We start from the raw sequence: 17,344 nt of genomic DNA, 5'->3' as shown, positions 1-17,344 counted from the left end.
CCCAAGTTGACACCTCAGTATTGCAAGACTTTTGAGATGCTTGAGAGGATTGGACTAGTTCCCTACAGACTTACACTACCTCTGATAGTGAAAGTCCATGATTTTTTCCAAGTTTCATTGCTTAAGAATTATGTCCATTGTGTTTATCATGTGATTGAATGGTATGAATTGTAGGTGGAACCAAAGGGAGAATTCCAGCCAGAACCGCAATGTATACTTTGTTGAGATATGTAACTAGGTTTAGTCTTCATAATTACATATTTAATAGGTTTTTTTATGTATTTTATGTAATTAGAAAAGTAAATTTATTATTTTTTTCTTGAGGCATGAGTTTCATGCTCCAAGAAATTTATTTTTAGGTCTAGCTCCCATTTTGACCTCGTAGGGCTTGTCGTTGACTCTACAAGTCATTAAGTGAAATTCATGTATTAAGAATACATATTGGCAAGTTACATAATGTAAAATCATTTTAGTCAGAACAGTGTCAAGAGAAACCTCCAAGATCAAGTCAAAATGTATACAACATGTCGGTCGTCCAAATATGACAAGTCAGCCTAGAAGATAGGACAAGTTGGCCTATTTTTATGGGACTACAAGACTACATAAAGTGGACTAGTTGCTTGAGTCCTTTGGAAGCAACTATCTCACAAAATAAACTCTACCAGGAGCACTAAAATCAACAAAGCAAGTACAATATCAAGAGAATAGGGAGAGACATATTTCCAGGATTGTTTTTGGGCTAAAAATATCACATGTGAAAGTTGAAGCTAGGGCATCCACTGCAAAAAAGAGATTGAACTACATTCATAAAAAAGAAGACAAATTTTGGTGTTAATATAGTCAAACTAAAAGAATGAATATTGAAGAGAAGGGAACTTTCCAAGCGAAGGAAAAGAAGCATCGAAATTTCCCTTATTACCTGAAACATAAGAAAATTGCAGGATACTACAAGAAGCCGAAAATTGAAGGAGCTTAACTTGTCTAGTATTATAGGGCCAAGGTCAAGAAAAAGGAGAAGTTGTAGCAATTTCTAGTCAAGGTTTACCTTGTTTGACAAGAAAAGAAGAGAGCAAAGCTTGACTTGGTCTTGGAGGATTTTTTGGTGAAGGGTCTCGGTCTTGGAATTTGTCAATTGAATATTCTATAGGAAGAAGAATTATTGTGAATTTTTCTCTCAGAATTGGATAGGTTTTGGCCTTGGATGATTTCCTATAACTTGGGTCCTTTTTATTATTGTTCTTTATTGTTTTGTATATGTTTTATGAAGACGACACTAATAATAATCAACAAGAGGAAGGATCCAATCTAACAAAGTAAAAATATATAACAAACAATTATCAATATAGAGAATTCACCTAAACTTGTTGCCTCTATATTTCTCAACATGGTATCAGAGCTAAGGAAACAAATAAAATTCAAAGGATAAAATAAAATAAAATAATGAATCTTCAAGAATACTTAAGGTCCGAGTTAGAAAAGAAATCCTGATAAAATTTTGGCACAAAATTTTTAAAGGTTTGGTCTCAAAATAGTAAGAAAGTGAGAGTGAACTACATCTCCTTCTCAAGACAATGAAATGATTCAAGCTGATTCCAAAGTGAAGAAAAGTTCTAACTACAATATCAACCCTTCAACAACTAACTATACCTCCAAATACAGACTGATACTACATCACTATTTCAAAATACCAAAAGCATAATTCAAAATTTTCAAAGGAATATGAATCATTTAGAAAAAGGAGGAAACCTTGTTATACAGAATTCATACCTACGGATAAGTATATCTTCCCTAAGTGGGTAGTTACACTTAGAACAATTGAAGTAAATATGTTTAACCTTTTGCTATAATAAACAAATAAGATAAAAGAACCTACTTGCAATCCTTCACCTCCTTTGATCTCCTTTGAGTTGCTCCCATCGCTCCCGCCTAAACTGAATTCGCTCAATTGGCACCTGCCAACATCAACAAAAGACAAAAACAATCAAGCATTTGATCTATTTATCCTAAGAAAATGGAATTGAAGACATTTGAACATACATTCATATAGACAAAAGTATTGGAAAATGAACAAACAACTTTATTGATTGATAAATGGAGAAGTTACACCCAATGTGGTTCAATCTCGTGGCACTCATCCAGCTTAGTCAAAGCTCTCATCACACCAATAGCAACATCAATCCAGTAGCATAACATTACTTTGAAAATGATTTCAAGTCTCTAAACCAACAGTATTTCTCTATAATATCCCGTTGGCTCTATGATGGGCACCCAATTTATAAATGAATGAAAGTAGTTTTGTCATTAATATGGCATTCAATGGTTTTCCATAATTGGATGATTAGTTAACATGTTCAAAGGGATGAGAGGATAGAGGATTAGATGGTCCAAGGTTGTCCTAAGTCGAGATCATCTTGATAGGATAGGAGTTGGGTTCCTTCTAGAAGGCTCTAGAAAGGAGGAATATGCACAGGATCCAACGGACATTTCAAGGATTCCCACCCAACGCAGGATTGAGTGGGTTTAGGTGCTTTACAACACAGCCTTTAATGGGGCTACCTACTCTGCAGAGCACTTACCCCTGACTAGGGGTGCACTGGTGACCCAAGGAAGCACTTCAGCAGGCTTTGAAGTCAAGAAACTCTCATGGATGAAAGCACTTAATGAGGTGGCATGTCTAGGGCATGTAGAAACTAAATTAGGGTTTGATAGGCCCTGTTTACACTAATATAATTATCCAGAGTGATGTACCCAAATAGACCTGTAACATCTACCCCCTAAAACATGAAGTCAAAAATGACAATGTTGAGTGATATGCTTTATGATGTGATGTGGAGGATTTGAAGCAAACGGTGAGCTGCATCGATTACAATACACAATATCATGATATCTTTGAATTTTTCATGAATTTCTTAGGGAAGGCATACCCATGCTCAACATATAAACTTTCCGTTACATGTACATAAATCAGATAGTCATGTACAGATATAGACCCATGATAAGACGACCATCTGTGTAAAGCCATCGTATAGATGATTTAGTACTCTCCTAAAATCATAGCCTGGATGGATGAAACTAGATCTAGGGTCCTCTATCTCGTCCAATTTTTTGTCCAAGTATGAGTCAAACCATGTGAATGTCACCTGAAGTCGAACACGAGAAGACACAATCTGATTACCATCCACTGATGTAAGTTATTAACAGATGCAAGAGAAATCACCAATAATGATAATGATTTTCAAGGTACTACAGTACATTCTGCATGGTGTGAATAGATGTTTCAATGTCGAACACCATACAAAGTCTTTCAGCTGAAGGCGTCTGATTTCAACCTGTCGCCGGAAGCGAGAAACTTGTCATTAATGTATGCAGGCCTCAAGGTACTAGAAGGGTGTTTCTAGGTGAACTTCCTGGATAATGTGTTGATGTCATGTAACACCCCTCCCTTGTGTACTACAATATTGTAAACCTAATCTAAGTTAAATCTAGGTGTGATATCCTCCCTTGTGTGTTAAATGTTGTAAACCTAAGCTGAGGAAAGCAAGGTTTGATACCCTCCTTTGTGGGATAAACTATTATGCACCTAAGCTAAGGAAAGCTAGGTGATATGTAATATGAAAAGAAAGTGTATTATTAAATAAATTAATAAAATAAATCACTTGTAGGGTGGAGAACCAAGAGAGAGGAGATGCTTGCCAAATCCCATGAATAATGGGATAGAGATGAATCTTTCATGATAATATTCTAGATGTGATTCTAGATAAGCTTTAATTGATTGAATATCCATCGGATGGATGGGAGATAAAGATCCATTGAACATAAAAGCTTTGCAAGAGATAAAGGCAAGATTTTATGTGGAAAAGTGTCATGGGAGATAAAGACGAGCTTTTCTGGATAAGACCTAGGCAAATGGAAAAATCTATAAAGTGGGTCATTGTTAGTGGTAACTAAATCATGAAAGAAGGTATTAAATACCCAATGCATCAATCAATTGAGGATAGCTGATCCTTGGCAAGATCTTCGGCTCGAGGGGAATCAAAGGTGATTCATGGTTGGGTGGTGGTTCTCCTCCCTCCAAGTGAGATTTAGTTGGTGTTATTTGCAAGAAATGGTTGTATGTTGACTCTTATTCTCTCTCTCTTGGTTATGGTTTCCAGTTTGTTTATGAGAATATTTTCACCAGTTTCTGTTATCATTCCATTTTTTTGTTGAAATGATTAACCCATGAAGCTTAGTTGTATAGATAAGGTATTATCTATGTCTTATGTATGTGAGCTTTAATGTATATTATAAATGGTGGTATCATGGTGATTAGTTGTTGGTACTGGTGTCACCTCTTTAGATTTCTCATGATGAACTTGCATGTGGCTTCTAGTGTGAAGTTATCAGTAGAAGTACATTAAATGAATTAACAGTTTTACTACCCATGCACGGTAGCATAATGAACATACTTAGATTACTTGTGCTAATGGGTTACTACGAATCTGATGGCAGTATTAAACATATGACCTATTTTACATATAAGAATAGAATTAATAGTAGAAGAAATATGGGATATGCGAAGATTATCTATGAATATGTGAGATCACTATTGATTCTGTGGATTCTCTAACTGATCGTATTACATCCACTACAAAGATATGCTATGCTCATAGTGATCTAAAGTAATATATGTTTATGAAAACTCACCAATTGAGGAATATCTATCCTATTTTATGACAAATGGGTTAAGTATATGTATTGCAAATACTGGTCAATAAAACTACAATGATCATGAAATTAATGTCCACTACTGTTGGTGAAGATTTACCCAGATATGTTGATAGGATGCTTACCATCATGAGTTCAATGGTCGGTCACATGAATCCAAGATGTTAACAAATCTAAGGTTCCATATAAGGGAACCAGTAAATCAAATAATGAGAAATTTGTACTATGGCCTAACAGTAACATGGCTAAGGTAATTTTAGAAGACAATATATGTAAGGAGGGGTAAAAATTTAACTGTGAATGAATCCAAAATTTTAAATTTATGGGTCTTGGAGGCTAAATTCTTGGGTAGGCTAAGGAGGTTTGTTACAAATGGTATCAGAGCTTCAAGTTCAAAACTTGTAGCCTATGGGCCAATACACCTCTGTAGGATATGAAAAAGTTCAAGCCCTCATTTGGCCTCACTACTAAAAGTGTACTAGAGAGTCAAGGTATAAGTGTCAAATCTGTAATGATTCTTCAAGATTGAATCTAAATATTAAAAATATTTTAGTTAAAGGAATATGGAGCACATATGCACAATTCTTGTTGCATGCATCATGAAGAATGAAGAAGAGGTATTTATGTTGACACTGGAATTTTTTGTCAGGGGATATTATTTATTTATATTCCTAATTACTGTATATGTGCGAGCAGAAAAATTGTTGACTATATCCTCGTACAATAACAAACTATTGGGAGAGTTCTGAATAAACCCAGATTGCGCATTGGTTAGCACTCAGCGGATCGCAGGTCATCTAGGTGTGCTATTATGAATGCGGGTTTTTAGAGAGATGGAAATTGCAAATGGTCAAATGCCATGTCGATGGACAGATTGGGTACTCCACCTGATCGGTGGATGAAACCCTTCCTTGTGGGTGTCACTTCGCACTTGGCCTTAATGCATCGTTGACTATTATTAACTCATAATCGAGCTGTTCATCAATGTTCGACTATGCTCAACATGCAGTTCAAGGTGAGAAGGGGTTGCTTTGAGTATAACACCAAACAATGCCTCTGCTCTCACGTAGATGGCGATGGCTTGGATCATTGTTACCCAATCCGAATTATCAGATGATAGTATTTTTTTCGTATGGGTTGCAGAGATTGATAGTTACGAAAATTTCGACTATATCACCTAGTTTGAAACCTCTGAAATCTGCACAGCCACCGATATGGTGTGCGCAGTTCTGAATTACTGTCTCTTGCATCAAAGTTTCTGATGCATAAATTAACATACTATTGCCCCAGAGGGGAATCAATTCCTCTCTAAGTCGGCCATAAAAGTTGAAGTAAGGAAGAGTTTTTTGTACCACTAATGGTTAATGGAGTCTCGCTCGGGAATCCTGCTCCATATTAACCAGAAGTTTCACCAATATGCTATTGGTGTGGGGAAAAAGAAAACCATGCTTGTAAGTTTAAGGAATGCTTTAAAAAGAATCCAAGCAATAGTACCATTAAAAGCACAAAGTTAAGAGTTAAAATCAATAGAAAGACGTGTGATTGATGTGATGGTTGTTATCCTTGGGTGAAACTTTATTCCCCACTCATTGTTGAAGTAGCGTTTTGCTGGGACGTGGTGGAATCACCGTAAGATTTCTATTTCTTTCCGGCTAAGCCGCCCTCTGTCTGCCAAACTGTTAGCTGAAGGCTATCCATTGATAATGATTAGCCACTAGTTTCCAATAATAAAAACAAAAAAGATAATGCCAAGTGGACTCAGAAAAAGAAAATGCAAAAGCTCAGCTGTAAAATACAATGAAACTGCAGTCGTTGCTATTTCCACTATGTTGCTGATAGTTACAGATAGTAGTTACCATCAACCTGTCAAGACGGATGTGTTTGGAATGATTTTGTCATCCCCGAAAAGTAGTGAGTATTGTTTCCTAGATTGCTCTGCGGACAGCATAGGTAAGAATTTTTTTTCTTCTGCGATTGATTTTTATTTTGTTTCGCTTGAGCAAGTTTGATGATAGAATTTTTTTTGGTTTCACTTGAACAAGCTTGCTGATCGATTTTTTTTGGTTAGCTTGAACAAGTTGAATGATTTTGTATGCATGGACCATGTGTTGAAAAAAAAAATTCTGAAATTGTGGGCCATGGAAAATTTGAAGTTGTCTGCAAACTCTCCACACCAAGCGAAAAGTTTTGGGCACTGCGTATACAAGAGAAAATGTGCACTACGTGCTATGAACGTAATTGTTGTAGAAAATAAAATAGATTGATGTCCTTGCTGTAACGAATACGTAGAATCTGTAGCCGTATTAGTTCCCTTCTAATGGATATTAAAATCTAAAGTATATATACATACATATATATATATATACGTTTTTTTCCCGGTTGATGTATAGTAAATGTATGATGAATACTTTTTATATCATATGTTGTTTGTGTTAGAGGTTTTTAAGAAACAACGTGTACCGACTTGTTTTTAAGTAAGTATACTAATATATATTAATATATTTATGGGGCTAACGCATCTCATTTTAGCATGAGGTGTTCTAAGTTTGATGTGTTTAAACAGTCCAAAACATTGACTTGAGCATTGTTGTACTACGCTTTGAGTCACATGCAATCATGGATACATCCTCCTTGTGCAGTTTGAAGCGATGATTTTCAAACAAACTCGTGGATTTTTCTTTGTGGATTTTCATACCCTTTTAAAGAAAAATGTAGTCTTGTTTATGACTTCATCTTCATCAACATATTTTCCAATGCAGAAAATGTAGGCAGAGTCACCAAAATTCAGCATTTGTTAATTTCTCCACCATCAATGCACTTTCTTTCTGAGAAGAGGTAGTTTTCTACCTGCGATTATAGTTATTTTAGTGGGTTGATTTCATATTAATACTATATAATGTATAGTATTACACCCACAGTGTAATACAGTCAATCACAGAAAGATCTGTATATCTCATCGACGACCCTACAAAGACTTATTCATCCTAATAAAAATTTAATGCTTGATTACCTGCGCCTCTTTCAATTATTATTTTTTTTCAAGTTAGATATGAATGAAAATAGGTTTTGTATTTACTGAGAGAAAGATCATGTACTTAATGTAAACCTCCTTTGGCAAAGTTGAAACGTTGCTAATTATAGCTTTTAAATTACAAAATAGGTATGCGGGTTGCACATTGTATTGATATGTTACTAGATGTCACCAGCATAGTGGCAAATATGCAGAAATTGATTTTTCAATCTATAACTGTTCACCAGGGAATGAAAGAAAAAAGTGAAATGAAGTTAGTGGAACTAATAAAATTAAATATAACTATTCATGGGGGAAAGAAGTTAAAAAGTGAAATTAAATGTACAAATTAAATTCTTTCACTTTGCATGAGTTTTTATTTATGTTGTAAAGATTGCGTAAGTAAATTTATGTGATGCACATAAATTAAAAATGTATAATATATTACAAATAATGTAGTATGTACAAATTATATTTTTGTACATTACTCATACTTAGTTCAACTAAAAAAATGTGAGTTTAATTCAATTATAAAACTTGTTTTCATGACATAGCATGGAAAGTTTAAACTTCCTTAGTATGTCAATTCTGGGTCATGCATACAATTGCATTTCGTGCAAATGGTAATTTATATGAGGATGTGTGGATGGGGTAGGAAGACGATCATGCCGATGACAAGAAAGTCGTGAACATATCAAGCTGAGATAAATAAACTTATGAAGCAAGAAACTTATGAAGTATAGTTGCACAAGTAAGTATGCAATTTGAAAGAAAAAAATAAAAAATGAAAAAAATTAAGCAAGATATGGTAAAGCATATAAAACATGTTTTTTAAAAATGTTTGTTTTGTGTTAATTCTGCATAAAGCACGATGAATGAGTTCATTAATTGTTTAATTGTATATTGCAAATTAAAATTGTTGAGATACGTGCAACATAGATGTGAAAACATTTTTGACAAGACTTGGAAATTCTATATGGGAAAAGTAGTTTTCGTGGGGTTAAGAAAATAACTGCTCATTTCACATTACGTAGAAGAGTTAAATCCTTATATATAGTGATTTCTGAGGAAATTTTCTACGTGCAAAATTTTGTTATTTTGTTGGGTTGATTTTTCATGTAATTCTCCAAAATAGTCATGCTTGAGCATGTGGAGATTGTGGTATCGAAAGTGAAGGAAAAATACATATTCATGCATGATATAATTTAGATGTACATAAAAGGAAACGTGAGCAAAATTGGTATTGTGAATGATGAAGAGATTTAAATAGTGATTGGTACAATTATGGTATAGATTCATTGCTAAATAAAATCACCTAACCCTAGAAAAGAAGAATATATAAAGAAATCCATGGTTGTATGATTGTTGAATTGTTGTGTAATGATACATATACCCATGCCTTGTCATGGATAGTTTACATGTTGTTACCTTAGTCTTGTTAATTAGTCATTGAGATAAACATGTTGGAGAGGAACACACTTAATATCCATGCATATTAATGAGTTATATGAATTTACAATGCAAGCACATGTGTGTGTAGTATTATAGACTTGTAAGAATATTGTACTATCAAATGGTATAGTATAGTTGCATAGTAATTAGTCATATGAATCTTCCATGTAAGCACTTTCTCATGAATTCTGGTACTGATAGTCTCTTACCTGTTGAAAGAAAGTGAAATTAATTTCCCAACAATCATTAAGATATTGGTTACCCCAATGCCTATTAAAGGGGAGTATGTTATGTAGAAGGAAAAAGCGTGATTAACCTAATGATTATATTGGTAAAGTATAGTGGATATGTTAGCGTGTGTGATAGAATGTATGTTTTGTTGCTGAGATGTTGGGAATAATTGTGTTGAGCAAAGATTGGTGGTTTGTGACTTGTGGAATCAATGATATGCTGCTATCAATGCTTACAAATATGCATAGCATGTAGACATTTGGTTTTTTCCTCCATGCAGGGGATTTGAGTTGCTTGAATTATATTGAAGATATATTTTGTTCACATACACGCTTGGGCTATTATGTGCCAATAGTAAATGTATGTATGACTATGTTAAGAGTCAGGCTGGACAAGGAAATTGAAGATTATTAATCTTACTAACATGAAAAACCTTATAACTAAAGTGTTATAGCATGCAATAGGGAGAAAATGCCTTAAAAGTAATGTTGTTTGATTTTGTTTAAGATTAATAACAAGTAATGCATATGGAAGGAAGATATCAGTACTTGAGTGGAACACATATATAAGTTTCCTTCATGAATGCAAGAATCACAATTCACATAAAACTAGACTATGATTCTGGTTAGAGATTAAACTATGGTCATCAAGCTATAAAAATAACATAAATGGTATAATTGCTATAAAAGTATTATACCAAAGTAAAGGATGGTGAGAGCATGTTATAGTATAAAGGCTATATAACTATACAAATTGTGGTCAAATTAATACTTTGATTAATGCATCTGCTTACAATGTGATTCATCCTTCGGTTGAAAGAAAGTATGGTTGAAGAGTAAATTTAACTTAAACCAATTTCTAGGACATATGCATCTTTTGAAGCATATGCATAATAGAACCTATAAGTATTCTAAAGGCAAACCACAGTAATTGGTGATGTAGCAAAAAGGTTATGGACCCCTGGGTCAATTAAATGGTATTTAACAATCTATTTAAATAGATTGATATCATAATTTGTACCAAGAAATTTTGAGAGGATCTCTTATCAGATTGCATTGATAAGGTGTCTAGACAACATAAGGAAATGTTGTGTGATTCAAACAAGAATTCATAAATAGATAACTCAGCTTTGGTAAAGGGTGATTTAATGTTAATAATGAGCTAACATGTAAATACCCTGAGATCATAAACACTTACAACTACAAGGAGTGTAGGATTGTAAGTAGTAAAAACTTTTATGTATAACTACACGGAATTATGCATGGTCAAGAGGTTGTTGAGGCATAAATAATGCAAAAGTAAAATATACGAGGTGAATTAATGATCTCATGAATATTAAACTTCAACAACTATGGGTTAATAATCTGCTTTAGAACATTAAGAAGAAGGTATGATTAAGATGAAAATATGCATGAATCTAATGAAATGTGATTGATATTGTAACCGCATGAAATTTGGAATTGATTTACACATGACATAAAATCTTTCTTAATTACATAGATGAACCATGATAAATGAATGTTGGTATGATACTATCATGGTGAAAAAATAAGTGGATATAGTTTATGTCATGCAGGTGATACCATGAGGATGGTATTATAGGTTGTACCACAGTTGGACTATGTACAACAGTACATATGGTATCGTATGACTACATATGCTACAAGGTTAAAAAATGAAATGTGTATTGGTGTGTATAGCATACGTTATGTGTAGGTATGCAGTAGTCATTAGATTGATGTCTCGCCAGGTAAACAACCCTGGGGGTTACCTAGAAGAAGGAAAGTAAGTTGGTGCAAGTAACTATGGTTAATCACAATTTTATTACGATGAATATATGTATATGAAAACATATATATTGTGATGTGAAATAATCTATTATGACCTTGCAGGCATATTAATGTAGAAAATATGCTAACTGATGTATTGTACGTAGGGAGAATGTAAGAAGTAGGTATTCGACAAGAACACAAAGGCTTGAAAGAATGCAAACAGAGAACATGCATTCCTGAGATAAAATAAATAGTTGCTTTAATACTATTAAGTAACCAATTATGATATTTATCATAGTTAAACTTTGCATCGATAAATTGTCACAAATGGTTTGAAAAAAAAATGTGACAGGTAGATATGTAATGAGAGATGCTCAGAGCACTCCTTGAGACCGATGTAGATATGGAATGAGAGATGCTGGGAGCACTCCTTCTGACTGAGGTACATTGGAGGAAAAAGAAATTGCATCACATGGTAGAGCCATGAGAGTTGTTGATTCAGAAACCAGCTACTCATGAATGAGAACATGATGTAGTGATACACCGAGGACAATGTAAAATTTAAGGGGTGGCATATGTAACATCCCTTCCTTATGTACTACAATATTTTAAACCTAAACTAAGTTAAAGCTAGGTGTGATATCCTCCCTTATGTGTTAAATGTTGTAAACCTAAGCTGAGGAAAGCTAGGTTTGATACCCTCCTTTGTGGGATAAACTATTCTACACCTAAGCTGAGGAAAGATAGGGGATATGTAATATGAAAATAAAGTGTATTATTAAATAAATTAATAAAATAAATCATTTGGAGGGTGGAGCACAAAGAGAGAGGATATGCTTGCCAAATCCCATGAAGAATGGGATATAGATGAATCATTCATAATAAGCTTCTAAATTTGACTCTAGATAAACTTGAATGGATTGGATATCCATCGAATGGATGGGAGATAAAGATCCATCGGACATAAAAGCTTTGTGCGAGATAAAGGCAAGATTTTATGTGGAAAAGCATCATGGGAGATAAAGATGAGCTTTTCCAGATAAGACCTAGGAAAATGGAAAAATCCATAAAGCAGGATGCCACTAATGGTAACTAAATCATGAAAGAGGGTATTAAATACCCAGTGCATCGATCAATTGATGACAGTTGATCCTTGGCAAGATCTTCGGCTCGGGGGGAATCAGAGGTGATTCATGGCTAGGTGGTGGTGCTCCTCCCTCCAAGTGAGATTTAGTTGGTGTCATTTGTATGAAATGGTTGTATGTTGACTCTTATTCTCTCTCTCTCTTGGTTTTGCTTTCTAGTTTCTTTATGAGATTATTTTCACCAGTTTCTATTATTGTTCTAGCTTTTCGTTGAAATGATTAAACCATGAAGCTCAGTTATATAGATAAGGTATTATCTGTTTCTTATGTATGTGAACTTTAATGTGTATGAGAAATGGTGGTATCATGGTAATTAGTTGTTGGTACTGGTGTCACCACTTTAGATTTCTCATGATTGACTTGCATGTGGCTTCTAGTGTGAAGTTATCAGTAGAAGTACATTAAATGAATTGACAGTTTTAGTACCCATTCAGGGTAGCATAATGAACATACTTAGATTACCTGTGGTAATGGGTTACTATGAATGTGACGGTAGTATTATACATATGACCTATTTTACATATAAGAATAGAGTTAATAGTGGAAGCAATATGGGTTATGCAGAGATTATGTATGAATATGTGAGATGATTGTGGATTATTACATCCACTACAAAGATATGCTATGCTCAAAATTCTCTAAAGTAGTATCTGTTTATGAAAACTCACCAATCGAGGAATATGTATCCTATTTTGTGACTAATAAATCGAGGAATATGTATCCTATTTTGTGACTAATGCGTTAAGTATATGTACTACAAAGACTGGTCAATAACACTACAATGATCATGAAATTAATGTCCACTAGTGTTGGTGAAGATTTACCCAGATATGTTGATAGGATGACTACCATCATGAGTTCAGTGGTCGATCACGTGCATCCAAGATGTTAATAAATATAAGGTTCCATATAGAGAACTAGTAAATCAATTAATGAGAAAATTTGTACTATGGCCTAACAGTAATATAGTTGAGGTACTTTTAGAAGACAAGATATGCAAGGAGGGGTAAAAATTTAACTGTGAATGAATCCAAAATTTTAAATTTATTGGCCTTGGATGCTAAATTCTCAGGTAGGCTAAGGAGGTTCGTTACATGTCGATAAGAAGCGACTCGCCATAGGAGGGCCTTGATGTGTCCCCCATTAATGAAACGAAACGAGTGTAATGATTTTGAAGACAGAATGTGACTGATGACACAATGTTCAGGAATGGTGGTCATGAAAATTAAGGTTTATGAATATTGCAAAGGATGAAGTTTGTCGAGTGACTTATCTTGAACAGTTGAGTGACACTTAATGAATTGGTAGCATTGACCCCAGATGAAAGTGATGGATGGTGTGAGAGACCATAGGTATGATAACCATCAAGCAGATAACCCAACCCAAATAGTCACAGAGATGAAGTGAAAGTGTCATGTTCAAGAGTGACTTGCTACCATAAACTAGTTTATCCCTTTTCCCAGTTTCCCCAGTCATTGTTGACCAATACCTCTTTATTTTTTAACAATATTGAGGAGGATAACATATGCTTGATGTATAATTCTACCCTCCGAGTGAATCCATCACTATGTGATGCTTTAATGAGTCTAGCGAAGGTGAAATTCCATCTTTTCATGATGGACAAGTTTGTCACTATTTAATATTTTAACGAGTTTAACGATAATGAGAACTCAGTCCTTTTCATGTTTAGAGAGTTTGAAAAGGGACAAAAAGAAAACTTCGCAAGTTCTTTTTCATAAATTTGTCTCTAAAGGCTGAAAAAAACATAAAATAATACAAGAGAGAACCTATTGACCATGTTCAATCAACGTATTCCTTTTTCGTAAGTAATCTATCTTAGTCTGGAAAAGGGTTAAACTTATATTGAGTAGATGTTGTTTCCAATCCTTTTATGAGCTAAAAATGACAAGCACTCAACAATCTTTTCATATGTTGAGATTCTGAAAAGAGCTAAAAGAGGACTCTAGGGTGGTTCCTTTTTCGATGTTTAATAGAGCTCGAAAAAGAGATAAAAGTATGCTCTGTGGTCAAAAGTACATTTTACGATCATGCACATCAGATTCACTATGTCACCTATAAAACTACTAAAAGAACCACCAAATGGATTAAACATACCTGTTTCATTGGTAAAAATAGGTAAAAACTATAGTTTATCCATTTAATGAACATGAAATGGCCATAAAACAAGAATTTACCAATTCATTTTACCATTTGACATTTACCATTTAGTTTTGTGCTTTGAACCAGTTTTTTACCTCAAACTTCAATAGTTGATGGCAAGAGATTTTGTGGATCATTCTTCGTGCCATCAGGACCAAGTCATTCTTTCATTTAAAGTCATTCTTTTTCAATTTTAGGCAAATTTTTAGGGTTTTGGGTCCCTAGGGTAAATATATCATGCCCTAGGATTAGCGCACCCTTATGCATAAAAAACTATGCTACAAAGCAGTCAAAAAAAAGGGAAACTACTCTACATCACGCTGTCTAAAGATCATCGGTGCATTGGGCACAGTTTAGAAATTTGTTTCATCATTTCTACCCAAAATCTCTTTAGTTTTTTGCATGAAATGGATCCTACCTAGGCCTATGGTGTGACTTCAAACTTTGATTGGATCATAATGGCTATCACATGATGTGAAAGAAAACATGCCATAAAAGACCTTGGTACTATTGAGGCCCTTAGAGATTATGGGTTACTCAAATATTTCAAGTTATCTAGGATGAGGCAACAGTTAGAACTATTTCAGTTCTTGGTTCATTCACGTGATCTAGCAGAACAAGTTATTGACATTGGGGAAAAAATGCTCCCTATATTGATCGATGATATTTACTTTCTCACTGGATTGTCAAGACGTGGTGCCCCCATTTTTCTTTCAGGTTCTACCCATGGGGTTGAACCAGTGAGGAACTACATTCGACAATTTTGTCAGCTAGGTACACATAAACATCAGGGTTGTCCATGATTTTCCCTTGTGAACAATCCTCTTTAATATTGCAAAGATGGTAGGTAGCATGACACTTCATGTCACAAATAGATCATACATGTAGTATACACTTGAGTGTCTTGAGCCAACTATGTTCAACTGGTGTGAGGTAGTGTTCTCTTTGATGAAAGAGCAGCTAACTAAAGTAAAAAGAGGTAAGAAGAAACATTTCAGGTATGGATCGATCTTGATCAATTTTACTTTGAAGAGAATTCCATTGATGCAACATCAACATGTGACACTGAGTTTAGTTGGTCCTAGAGATACATGGATGCATAGATGGGTAGACTTGATGGCTACACATGCTGGTCAGTCATCAATCTCATTTTCTACCACATTTTTTTGTTGGCTCCATCGACAACATATTGTCATAGAGGAGCATCCATATGTATGGATGGATTTCCGTGGAGATCGAGATTTCAGATTACCAATATGTGTTCAATGGGGTGCTATAGGTAAATTTCTTTGACCATGTTTTTTTTATTTTTTGAGTTTTTACATGTTTTTGTGTTGTTTGATGTTTCCAGTACTAAACTAAAAATGTTCTTATGTATACATATGTTGGCATTGTTCGACCAATGGGACATGAATAGGGGGCAGGTGAACCAGTGGGGAGAAATGTCGAAAGAGCAGTTCTCTAGGATTTAGATCTGATCGAGACACTGGCAGAGTTGCAACATCATATAGAGGGGTTAACCCTCGGTATACCAAATGTTCAGATCAAGGAGTTACAGATGAGACAACAGTGGCATACTATTTGTGTACCTAGTTGTTGGATGAGGGCTATTGCACATGATAGCTCAGGCAGTGACTTGTTATCATGAGAATCATTAGATCTACTTAGGATGATTTACTATATGAATTTTTAGGTTTTGAGTTCAAATGACCAACATGTCTTGGACACAAATTTTTGAGAAAAATTTGAACATATAGCTATTTTACTTTCAATGTTTTTGTATGGTTATGTGCAATCCTATTCAACTGTTGATGTGAATTGAAAATTTACTCTTTACATATGTCGTAAATGTCTATTTAACATGTAATTCACTAAAGAATCAGTCAATGTGTTAAAGTTTCTCGAAATGTGTTGATATTGAATGTAATTAAAATGTCTTTCCAAGATACGAAATCTAAGGAATATATGATGAATAGTGGGATTTCAGATGGTATAAGCTTTCATAAGTTGTAGTACAACAAGATGTGTGTCTAGCCTAAGGATGATTCAGAAAACAGCAAGTGAAATGGCATCAGAGAGGAGTTTGATTAATGCACTGTACTCAACTATATTGTTCATAGAACGACCCATACAAATCCCTTGAAAAGTCACTAACTCGCCACTTGGAGCAAATGTCGCCCATGCTGTAGAGGATAGGTTTTGCGTACTATCACTAGCACCATCGACATAACCAACAAATGGTTCTAGGGATTCCAGCATCTGCAACAAATTTAAAGTAGATTACTAACCACATAAAAACTCTAAAAATCACACTATGACACACACATGGAATTAAAGAATATATATAGTGTTTTTACTACGCACAATCAAGCATAGTAACGTTTAAGATACAACCTGTTTCTAGGCTATAATAATGGAATTCCATCATAATCAACCAACTCGTAAGTGCCATTTGCCAAAGCACGCTTGATAATGTAGGGTCCCATCCATAATGGGTCAAATTTTCCGGTTCCTAATTTATCGGCTTCCTGATCATAAAGCAAGACCATGTCTCCTTCTAAGAATATGTGAGGCTTGACATTGTGGTCATATTGCACCTTAATTCATTTCTTATGTGCTTCATTGGCCAATGCAACTTCGCAATGTGTTTCATATAGATGGATGAGTTCTAAGAAACATGCGTCCTACTCTGAAGTGTCAGGTAACAAGTAAATTGTGAGTTATAGTGATGAAATATCACATTGTATTGGCAAGATTGCCTTAAGATCATACACCAATTAGAAAGGTGTGAATCTAGTTGTGTTCCCTCCCCAGGTTCAGTAAGCCCACAAAGCTGAGTATAGGACCAAATTCTAGTTTCGTTTGTG

This window comes from Pinus tabuliformis, chromosome 5_1 (genome assembly GCF_031772625.1).
Source record: "Pinus tabuliformis cultivar Carrire ecotype Pingquan chromosome 5_1, CPIR1, whole genome shotgun sequence".
Classification (NCBI taxonomy): Eukaryota; Viridiplantae; Streptophyta; class Pinopsida; order Pinales; family Pinaceae; genus Pinus; species Pinus tabuliformis.
Note: the sequence above shows the minus strand (reverse complement) of the source record.